The following is a 12,455-nucleotide window of genomic DNA, read 5'->3' as shown; positions in this document are numbered from 1 at the left end:
CCACCTTTTTGGTTGAGAAAGTGACCTGATGGGAAGAGTTCTTGCCTCGAGGACCCAGACCCCTCTGCTCCACAACAGACCTCGGGCACAACCCCTCTCATGGCAACAGAGCCCCCAGTCACATGAGGCCACCTCACATTTCCTTTGCACAGATTTTTATTGGCTGTGAACACACTTACAGCTCTGTACTTTTTAAAAATGAGCACCTGTTTGAAGACGGGAGCAGGAAGGCGGACCTGCGCCTTTGGCCCTCTGCACCTGAGCCCTGGGAGCAGTGGGAGCAGTGGGGTCAGCTGTAGACGAGCTTTCCTTTTGTGCTCTCTGAAAAGTGCATAACGTTTGTAAGGTCCGCAGCTCAGTGCCACTCAGCTCCATACCACGCACAGCTCAGGGTCTCTTCCCTTGCGAGGGTCATCACGCTTTATTTACATACAGGAATGGACCTCACGGCTGTTTCTCCCAACCATAAACAATACTGCATAGTGTTCACATGTCACCCGATGTTCCTGTAGGCCAGCAGCTGGTTTTCATGGTGATTCCCTGTTGCCCTCATACAGTTGGTACCTGCAGCTGTGCATTTGTCTCCGCTTACCAGGAAGTAAGAGCACCGATCTCTGTGTGTTGACCCTAGAGTGTGATGGTTAATTCTGTATGTGACCTCCACTGAGTCACCGGGTGCTGGCCTCTGCAACAGCATCATGATGGGTTGAAATGTGTGCGAATGAGTTTAAAATTCAAATCCACACCCTGGTGGAGTTGATGACTTTCTCTGTGTGTGAGGGCTTCATGTGACTAGCTGATCTCTGGTTCTCCCTGCATAAGAGTGAGCTCTTCCTGCTGACTGCCTTGGAGCTGGGACCTTGAGCTCAGTTTTCCATGCGTCCACTTGCTTGTTTTCCTGCCTTTGAATGTGAGCAGGAACCTCTGCTCCCAAGGTCTCCAGCCTGTGGGTGCTCCCAGGGCTCCAGCTGGTTGACAGCAGGTCTTCAGACATGTCAGCCTCCACATTCACATCCCCCATTCCTGGTGACCAGCATCTGAGCACAGACACACCAGAGGACAGATGTACATGGCTCTCAGGGCTTAGGACACGGGTTTCGCTGTTAGGAGCATGCTTCTCAGTGGGGCTGACCATTTCCTGAAGGCTGCTGGCTACCTGTGTCTCTGGCTCTGCAGCCTACTCCCCCACACTCACACTCCCCATTCGATAGTGATGCCTGGAGCCATGACCCAAGCCAGACAGGCCTGGTGTAGACCAGAGCCCAGGCACAATAGCTCCATACTGATGGGGTCAGAGATCTTGCAGAGCTGTGTTCCCACCATGGCGTAGAACTCTCCCCACTGATTTTAATTTAGGCTTTGAAAATCTTACCTGGCCTCATTATGTACAGGTTATAGACTTCAGCTTGGGTGCAGTCCCCTGCTGGGCAGGGAACATTTTCTGTACAAGGTCCAGTCTTGTCCCTGATTTTCTACTTCTGCTTTACAATATCTCACTTTCCCCTTGGATTGTTGTGCTTCCTCTTGTTGAGTATTAGGAACTCTTTACATGTAATAGACCAAGGATCTCTTATGTGTGCTGCAAGCACCTTTTCCAGTTTGCTGCTGACCTTGGTCTTGTCTCCAGGACTCTCATATGACTGTCCACAGGCACATCCTGCTCTCTCCTTGAGAACGTTGGGGTTTCTCCTGGGCAGACCGTGCGTTTGACCACACCCAACATGAACAAGCACACCCATCGTAGAGCCTCTCTGAAATCCTCTACTCAGACTTCTGGGGGGTTTACTCTTTCAACAAATCACTGACACAGCTGGAGTTTATATTGTCTGTGTTGTGAAGTGGGTGTTAATTTTTTCTTGAGCAGAAAGCCATATTTTTGACTAATTTGCCCTCTTCATAGTTACTTTATTTTGACTTAATACAGAAAATTACAATGAAAAATTCAATGATGCAAGCTATCATTTAACTTTAAAATAATAGAAATAAATAACAGAAGATGTTCCAAGATGGCAGAGTAGGGAGGGAGCTTACTGCTGTAGTCTAGGAGAAGATAGTTTTAAAAAAGAGTAGAGAGAGTGCAGTCTCAAGGAAGAGATTAGGGATAAAATGGCATAGGAAATGCTACACAAATTAGAGGGACACAGTGGATCTATGTGGAGGGCAAGAGTGCCCACAGCTCGGGACTCCAACAGCCAAGAGCCTATGCGCCAGAGAGTGAGGTGAGACCAGACTGCAGCAGCCCAAGCCATTGGTGACAAAGCTGTAGGAAGAGACTAGAGGGAACCCAGCTTGGATCCCCATAGGGGATAGTGTACCTGTCAAACTAGAGGAGGAAAAAAAAGGAGGGACACATTTCTCTCTTCCTGTTCACCATACAATGGCATCCTGTAACAAGCTGATAGAGTGGGCACCATTTTGAACATACATAACAGTTGCACCAGCTTGTACCTGCACCCAGCAGCTAGCCAAGTAGAGACTCCTGGCTCTGGTGAGGGGAACTAACGGGGCTGGGTGCTCATGACTGTGGGAGGCTTATGTGCCAGGACTCTGAGAAAAACTGAGGCTGTGTGGTAGGACTCACAGTGTGGCTGGGACTTTGGGCAGTCACTGTGGGAGGCTCAAGGATTCCTGGTTACCTGGTGAGGGACATAGCTGGAGAATCTGAGCTTATACTGAGGACTGCACAAATCCTTTGTGTGGACCTTGTGGCAGAGTGGAAGACTATTAAATCCACTGAGGCTAGTGTTCAGGCACTGGTCTCCTTTGAGGAGAGGAGCTCAACTGGGCAGAATAAACCTCTTTTCTGATGAAAAAAAAAAGAGATTTACCATTCCAAACCTGGGTGTATCACCTTACACACACCCTTCACCCTGGAGAACTGAACAGAGCTCCCTGGCCACACCCACCACATGCTGCTAGATATTCACTGAAAGAAGACACTACACTTATCTACAGAGTCATAGTACAAAGATAAAAGCCAGCCACCACAGCAGGAAAAAAATGAAGAAACCAGTGAGTATCTCCACAAATGACAAATAACAAATGCACCAATTCAAGAAACAAGAATAAGGAAGACAACAAGATGCCCCCAAAAGAACGTGACACTTCAGTACTAGATTGTGAAGATGATATTGATGAAATGCCAGAAATGGAATTCAAAAAACTGATCATAAGATTGCATAGAAGTAATCAGAAGCAATTGCACGAACTACTGAAATCCATACATAACATGAAATAAAATTTCTCTCACAAAATTGTGATCTTAAAGAAAAATCAAAATGAATGAATGTTTCAATAGAACAAATAAAAATGCAGTGGAAAGCCTTAACAATAGAACCAGTGAAGCAGAAGAAAGAATATCCAACATAGAAGACAAAGCCCAGGAATTTATACAGTCAGGCCAAGCACAAGAAGAGAAAATTAGGCTGGCGCCATGGCTCAATAGGCTAATCCTCCTCCTGTGGAACTGGCAACCCGGGTTCTAGTCCTGGTCGGGGTGCTGAATTCTGTCCCGGTTGCTCCTCCTCCAGTCCAGCTCTCTGCTGTGGCCCGGGAAGGCAGTGGAGGATGGCTCAAGTGTTTGTGCTCTGCACCTGCATGGGAGACCAGGAGAAGCACCTGGCTCCTGGCTATGGATCAGCGCGGTGTGCTGGCCGCAGTGGCCATTGTGGGGTGAACCAACAGAAAAAGGAAGACCTTTCTCTCTGTCTCTCTCACTGTCCACTCTGCCTGTCAAAAAAATTTTAAAAAGGAGGAAATTAAAAAACACTGTTGGGAATCTATAGGGCACTATCAAGTGACCCAACATATGGGTTCTAGGAATTCCTGAAGCCATGGAAAGAGAGAAGGGATTAGAAGGCCTTTTTAGTGAAATAATAAGAGAAAGCCTCCCTAATTTTGAGGGGAAAAAAGGGACATCCAAGTACAGAAAGCACATAGAACTAATAGACATGACCAGAAAAGATCTTCACCACAACACAATGTAATCAAACTCTCCACAGTAAAGCATAAAGAATATATTTTAAAATGTGATTGAGAGAAATGCCAGATTATTTTCAGAGGATCTCCAATGAGACTCACAGCGGACTTTTCATCAGAAACCCTATAGGCTAGGAGAGAATGGTGGGCTACAGTCCAAGTCTCAAGAGAAAAAAAACTGTCAACCCAGAATACCCTGCAAAACTCTCATTTATGAATGAAGATGAAATAAAGACTTCCACAACAAACAGAAATTAAAAAAATTTGTCACCACCCATCCAGCCCTACAAAAGATGCTTAAGGATGTGCTGCACACAGAAACATGGCCATCACCATGAGAGAAGCTAAAGGGAGAAAATCTCCCAGTAAAAAATCAAAGGAAATTCAAAATGAAAAATAGGATATTTTTGGAAAAATGGCAGGGCAAAGTCATTACTTATAAATAGTCACCTTGAATGTAAATGGCCTCAACTCTCCAGCTAAAAGACACAGACAGGCTGAATGGATTAAAAAACAAAACCCATTTATTTGCTGTCTACAAGAAACACATCTCAGCAACGAAATGCATGCAGACTGGAAGTGAAAATATGGAAAAAGATATTCCATGCCAGCGGAAACCATAAAAGAGCTGGTATAGCCATCTTAATACCAGGCATAATAGACTTTAACACAAAAATTGTTAAAAGAGAAAAAGAAGGGCACTATGCAATGATTAAGGGATCACTTCAACAGGAAGATGTAACTATTATAAATGCATATGCACCTAATTACCAGGCACCAGGCTATTTAAAAGAACCATTAATGGATTTAAATGGAGACATAGACTCCAATACAATAGCATGGGGGACGTCAATCCCCCAATTTCAACAATGGACTGATCAGCCAGACAGAAAATCAGCAAGGAAATAGCAGAGTTAATGAACACTATAGACAAAATGGACCTGACATATCTACAGGACTTTTCATCATACAGTTGCAGAATACAATTCTTCTCAGCAGTGCATGGAACTTTCTCTGGGAGTGACCACACACTAAGCCATAAAGCAAGTCTCAGCAAATTAAAAAAAAAAATCAAAATTATACCATGTATCTTCTCAGACCACAATGGAATGAAGCTGGAAATCAGCAACTCAGGAATCAATAGAGCATATGCATGGAGACTGAACAACATGCTCTTAAATGAACCGTGTGTCATAGAAGAAATCAAAAGAGAAATCAAAAACTTTATGGAAACAAATGAAGACAACTATACAACATATTAAAATCTATGGGATACAGCAAAAGAAGTGTTAAGAGGAAAGTTTACAGCAATAGGTGCCTACATCAAGAAATTGGAAAAGCACCACATAAATAAGCTATCAGTGCATCTCTGGGATGTAGAAAAACAACAGCAAATCAAACCCAAAACTAGTAGGAGAAAAGAAATAATTAAAATTGGAGAAGAAATCAACAAAATTGAATCCAAGAAAACAATACAAAAGATCAGCAAAACGAAGAGCGGGTTTTTGAAAAAATAAGCAAAATAGACACACCTTTGGCCCAATTAACCCAAAAAAGGAAAGAAAAGACTGAAATCAATAAAATTAGAGATGAAAAAGGGAATGTAACAACAGACACCATAGAAATAAAAAGAATCATCAGAAACTACTACAAAGAGTTGTCTGCCAACAAACAGAAAACTAGAAGAAATGAATAGATTCCAGGATACACACAACCTACCAAAATTGAGCCATGAAGACATAGAAAACCTAAACAGAAATATAGCCAAGACAGATATTGCGTCAGTAATAAAGACCCTGTCAACAAAGAAAAGCCCAGGACTGTATGGTTTCACTACTGAATTCTACCAGACATTTAAAGAAGAACTAACTGCAATTCTCAAGTTATTCAAAATAATGGAAAGGGAGGTAATCCTCCCAAATTCTTTCTATGAATCCAGCATCGCCTTAATTCCTAAACCTGAAAAAGATGCAACAGAGAAAGAGAATTACAGACCAAGTTCCCTATGAACATGGACACAAAAATCCTCAACAAAATTCTGGCCAATAGAATCCAACAACACGTCAGAAAGCTCATCCACCCAAAGTGAGATTTATCCCTGGTATGCATGGATGGTTCGACATTCGCAAATCAATCAATGTGATACACCACATTAATAAGCTGCTGAACAAAAACCATATGATTATCCAATAGTTGCAGGGAAAGCTTTTGCGAAAATACAGCACCCTTTCATGATTAAAACACTAAGCAAATTGGATATAGAAGGGACATTCCTCAACATAATCAAGGTAATTTATGATAAACCCATGATCAGTGTCCAATTGAATGGGGAAAAGTTGGAAGCATTCCCATGGAGATCTGGGACCAGACAAGAGTGCCTACTCTCACTATTGCTCTCCAGTATAGTCCTGGAAGTTTTAGGCAGAGCCATTAGGCAAGAAAAAGGAATCAAAGGGATACAAATTGGGAAGGAGGAAGTCAAACTATCCCTTTTTGCAGATGACATGATTCTATGTATAAGGGATCCCAAGGACTCCACATTAAGAGTATTGGAACTCAATTATACAGCATTAAGTGGGGAAGAGGACCATCAGTACACACAGGTTGGGAGTAGAGCCATTGGTGGTAGAGTAGAGGTTATGATTACAAAGGAATGAGGCCCAAGTACGAGTTTGGTAAAGTAGCAGACTATAAAACCAATACACAAAAATTAACAGCCTTTGAATACACAGACAATGCCATGGCTGAGAAAGAACTTCTAAGATCAATCCCATTAACGATAGCTACAAAAGAAATCGGATACCTTGGAATAAATTTAAGGATGTCAAAGATCTCTATGATTAGAAACACAACATTAAAGAAATGGAAGATACAAAAAGATGGAAAAACCTTCCATGTTCATAGATTGGAAGTATCAACATCATCCAAATGTCCATTCTTCCAAAAGCAATTTACAGATTCAATGCAATACCAATCAAAATACCAAAGACATTCTTCTCAGATCTAGAAAAAATGATGCTGAAATTCATATGGAAACACAGGAGACTTCAGATAGCTAAAGCAATCTTATATAACAAAAACAAAGTTGGAGGCATCACAATACCAGATTTCAAGACATACTACAGTGAGTTTATAATCAAAGCAGCCTGGCAGTGGTACAAAAACAGATGGATAGACCAGTGGAACAGAAAAGAAACACCAGAAATCAATCCAGGCTTCTACAACCAGCTTATATTTGACCAAGAGGCTAAAACTAATCCCTGCAGCAGCATGGACAATCTCTTCAACAAATGGTGCTGGGAAAACTGGATTTCCACATGCAGAAATATGAAGCAAGACCCCTACCTTACACCTTACACAAAAGTCCACTCAACCTGGATTAAAGACCTAAATCTATTACCTGATACCATCAAATTTTTAGAGAACATTGGGGAAACCCTGCAAGACATTGGCACAGGCAAAGACTTCTTGGAAAAGACCCCAGAGGCACAGGCAGTCAAAGCCAAAATTAACAACTGGGATTACATCAAATTGAGAAGCTTCTGTACTGAAAAAGCAACAGTCAGCAAAATGAAGAGGCAACCGAGAGAATGGGAGAAGTTATTTGCACATTATGCAACTGATAAAGGATTAATAACCAGAATATATAAAGAGATCAAGAAACTCAACAACAACAAAACAAACACCCCACTTAAGCGATGGGCCAAGGATTTAAACACATATTTTTCAAAAGAGGAAGTCCAAATGGCCAACAGACACATGAAAAAATGTTCAGGATCACTAGCCTTCAGGGAAATGCAAATCAAAACCACAATGAGGTTTCACCTCACCTGGGTTAGAATGGTTTTCATACAGAAATCAACTAACAATAGATGCTGGTGAGGAGGAAAAGGCACACTAATCCACTGTTGATGGCAATGCAAACTGGTAAAGCCACTATGGAAGACAGTATGGAGATACCTCAGATATTTGCTTATAGCCCTCCATAAGACTCAGCCATCCCATGCCTCAGAATTTACCCAAGGGAAATGAAATCAGCAGATAAAAGAGCTATCTGTACCTCAATGTTTATTACAGCTGAATTCACAATAGCTAAGCCATGGAATCAACCTAACTGACTGTCAATCAAAGACTGGATAAAGAGAGTATGGGATATGTACTCTATGGAATGCTACAGAACGGTAAAAAAAAAAAAAAACACCGAAAACCAGTCATTTGCAACAAAATGAAGGAATCTGGAAAACATCATACTGAGTGAAATAAGCAACTCCAAAAGAGAAAAATATCATATGCATTCCCAGATCTGTGCCAACTAACTGAACACCTAAAAGGAAACCTGTAGAAGTGAAATGAACACTATCAGAAGCAATGATGTGATCAACCCTTCTACTGACTGTCGAGAAACAGCTTACTATTTTATTCTTTTTAGTATTTTCTTTTCCTACTTAATACCATTGGGTGAACTCTTTACTTAACACAGAATTATTCCTAGGTGTTTAAATCCAATTGAAAATTAATCCCTGTTAAAAATAAGATTGGAAGTAAGTGAGGGAGGAGATGTATAGTTCGGCATACGTTCCCAAAGACTTATCTCTAAGGGTAAACTAAGAACTTGCTATGGGACTGCAAATCCCATTAAGTTGGCAGGTACCAATGCCATCTTACTAAAGTGATCATTTTAAGTGCATAACTGATCATAATGATAGGAATACGTGTCAAAGGGGTCACATAAATAAGTGTCTGCTAATAACAATAGATAGAATTAAAAAGGAGAGAATGATCCAACATGGGAAGTGGGCCACATAGCAGACTCATAGAATGACAAATGTCCTAAATAGCACTCTGACCTCAGAATCAGCCCTTAAGATATTTGGATCTGGCTAAAAAGTCCCTGAGAGCATTTCAGGCATGAAAAGCCAAGACACTGTGGCAAAAATGACCCACATGAAGGATCCTTGTGAGTGAGATCCCAGTGGAAAGAAGGGGCCATCAAAGAAGGAGGTATTTTTCTCTGAAGGGAGGAGAGAACTTCTACTTTGATTCTGCCCTTATCTAAATAAGGTTGTAGTTTGTGAACTCAAGAAGCTTCCGTAGCTTTGGCAGCTCATGACAAGAGCCTCGGGTGATTACTGACATCATAAATGAGTGTCAATTGTTAAATCAACAACAGGTATCACTGTGCACTTACTCCCCATGTGGGATCTCTGTCCTTAATGAGTTGTACTATGAGAATTAATTGTAAAACTTGTTTTCAGACAGTGTTTTATATTTTGTGTGTCTGTGTGGGTGCAAACTGTTGAAATCTTTACTTAGTACAGAGTTGGTCTTCTGTATATAAAGATAATTAAAAATTAATCTTAATGAAAAATGGGATGGGAGAGGGAGTAGGAGGTGGGACAGGAGTGGCATGGGAGGGTGGGTATGGTGGGGGGAGAGCTGCTATAATCCAAAAGCTGTATCTATGAAATTTATATTTATTAAATAAAAGGTTTCAAAAATAAAGAAAAGGAAAATGTAAGAGCTAAAGTGTGTGAGGCTGTGAAAGAGGTGCTCTGTGCATGTGAGTCCTCACCTGCATGGTGCTGGTGTGTGGAGATGACACCTGTGGGAGATGCCTGGGGTTGATTAGCTCATGGGGAGGGGCTTTCATGATGCAACCAGGGCCTTAATGAGAAGAGGAAGAGACACAGTGCCTGCTGCCGGCACTGTGGAAAGTCTGGTGAAGACACAGCCACGGCCAGCTGTCCACGCAGGAAGAAACAATACATTTTGGAAGAGCAAAGGAAATAAAAAATAAGCAGAATTAAGGAACACACAAGTATGAGAGAAAAACTGGAATTCAAAACAGAAAAAAAAATAAAAAATCATCAATACTAGAAACTGATTCTTTTTTTTAAAAAAGTCAATAAATTAATAAGTATCAAAGGATGCTGAGTAGGAAAAAAGAAAAATGACACAAAATGCCCATGTCAAGGATGAACAAGGAGACATAATTAAGGGTCCTACCATCATTAGCTGATAAAGAAATACTCTATGCCCATAAAATCAAAAGAACTTAAAATTTACACTTTCTTCAGACACAAGCTACCAAACTTTAGTCATTAGTCCCATTTCTATTAAATTAATTGAATTGTTAGTGAAGCTTCCTATAGGGAAACTTCAGGCCCAGATGAATTACCGTCTAGATTCTGCAACACATCTTGCATGGCTGGAGAACCTTTTCTCTACCAAGAGCCATTTGGATATTTGTAGCATCATTCACAGCCATATAAAATTATCAACTTAAAAAGTAGTCTGTGGGCGGGTGCCGTGGCTCAATAGGCTAATCCTCCACCTTGCGGCACCGGCACATCGGGTTCTAGTCCCGGTTAGGGTGCCAGATTCTGTCCCGGTTGCCCCTCTTCCAGGACAGCTCTCTGCTGTGGCCCGGGAATGCAGTGGAGGATGGCCCAGGTCCTTGGGCCCTGCACCCCATGGGAGACCAGGAGAAGCACCTGGCTCCTGGCTTCAGATCAGCATGGTGTGCTGGCTGCAGTGTGCCAGCTGCCGGTGGCCATTGGAGGGTGAACTAATGGCAAAGGAAGACCTTTCTCTCTGTCTCTCTCACTGTCCACTCTGCCTGTCAAAAAAAAAAAAGTAGTCTATGTTACCTTTGTTATACATTGATTGAATTTTTAGTTTCACCTGTGGGTTGCCTTGGCAGGGCCAGAATAAACAATTTCTTTGTTCCTTGAGTACCAACAAGAAAAGGAAAAAGGAAGTTAGACAAACATAGGCAGGCAAAGGAGAAGAAAAGTAAATATGAAAAGCAAGATTCGTGGAGAAAACCCTGAAGCTTAGAAAAGGAACCATTATAAGAAATGAAAAATGTGATGCTAAAAACTAGAAACTTAATGAATAGGTATGGGATGGAGTAGACAGCATTGAATGTAGAATTACTAAACTGGAAGTTCAATCTAAAGAAAATACCAAGAATTCAATAAAGACAAAGAATGAGAAACACAAATTCATCTTATGGGAATGGAGTGCCATGTGGGTGCCAAGTTACAGAGATACAGGAGTTGGAGTAACAGGGTAGACAACTGGTGACAAGCAGTGTTCAGAGAATTCATGGTTGGGATCAATTGTGGACACAAATTTCATGAGAAACACACACAAAAATCTTAAGAAATATTTTTAAAGATTTATTTTATTTATTTGAGTTACAGAGAGAGGCAGAGACAGAAAGAGAGATCTTCCATCCACTGGTTCACTCCCCAGATGGCTGCAATGGCCGGAGCTGCGCCAATCCGAAGACAGGAGCCAGGAGCTTCTTCCAGGTCTCCCACGTGGGTGCAGGGCTCAAGGACTGTTTTCCCAGGCCATAGCAGAGAACTGGATCAGAAAAGAATCCTGAACTAGAACCGGCACCCATATGGGATGCCGGAGCTTCAGGACAGGGCTTTATTAACCTGCTGCGCCACAGCACCGGCCCCAAGAAATATTTTAAAAAAGCCAAAATTGACATTCATCACAGCAAAATTTTTCAGAATATTCAAGATACAAAGACACCAGTGAGGAAAGCAGCTAATGAGAAAAACAACATCCTGTCATCACTCAGACCCACGGTAATACCCAAGCAACAATGTAAGGCAGAAAACACAGAAAGTAAGTTCACACACTATCAGACATAATTGCCAGTTATCAATCGCATATTCAAAGTCTCTCCCAGCAAAACATGCAAACACACACTACCACATGTACTGGTGTCTCATTCGGTCCATATAACAAATTACCTTAGACTGGGCATTTCATAAACAACAGAAATTTATTTTTCACACTTCTGGAGGCTGCAATTCAACATCAAGCCACTAGGGACAGAAGGGGGAAGAGGAACATCAGCCGTAAGCTTCAGCATGAACTCTGGAGGGGGATGCAAACATTCAAACCACAGCAGCTGGCCAGCTGTGTCCCTCACCGATGGCACTGCTGAAGACACTTAATGTGCAATTACATATTACAGGAACATCTCTACTGTATTCATGAGAGCCGGGTGAGATGTTGGCTGGTGATTTCCTAATCACACATTTTCATCTAGTTCCTACCATGGCTGGTTATGTTAGGGCTCCCAAGCACTCTCCTTACCTCCAAGACACTTCTTTTTCTGTGAATGCAAGAATGATTTCTGTGTGGAAGCTCCTATTTTTCTGGAAACCTGAGTGAAAGAACTATGGCGTTTCCATTTAATTACAGGAAATGTCTTATACAACCTGAATGACAATCTGGCTGGCACATGGCTTTTGAAGGGGAAAGACAAGAGTGAAATCCTATAAGGATGTAACCCTGGGTCTTCCCCAGCTGAGAGCTGGGAGGAAACATGGCCTCTGTGTTGTGAGCACTACTAGCTTCCACAGGAGAGAGGACAGCCGCAAGGAAATGATGCCCAGGTCAGAGAGAGGCCAAGGGAGCCACAAGGAAGTTGGTCAGAGCCAGCAGAG

The sequence above is a fragment of the Lepus europaeus genome, chromosome 1 (assembly GCF_033115175.1).
Source record: "Lepus europaeus isolate LE1 chromosome 1, mLepTim1.pri, whole genome shotgun sequence".
Taxonomy (NCBI): domain Eukaryota; kingdom Metazoa; phylum Chordata; class Mammalia; order Lagomorpha; family Leporidae; genus Lepus; species Lepus europaeus.
The sequence above is the reverse complement of the archived record's forward strand: the minus strand, read 5'-3'. Positions refer to the sequence as shown.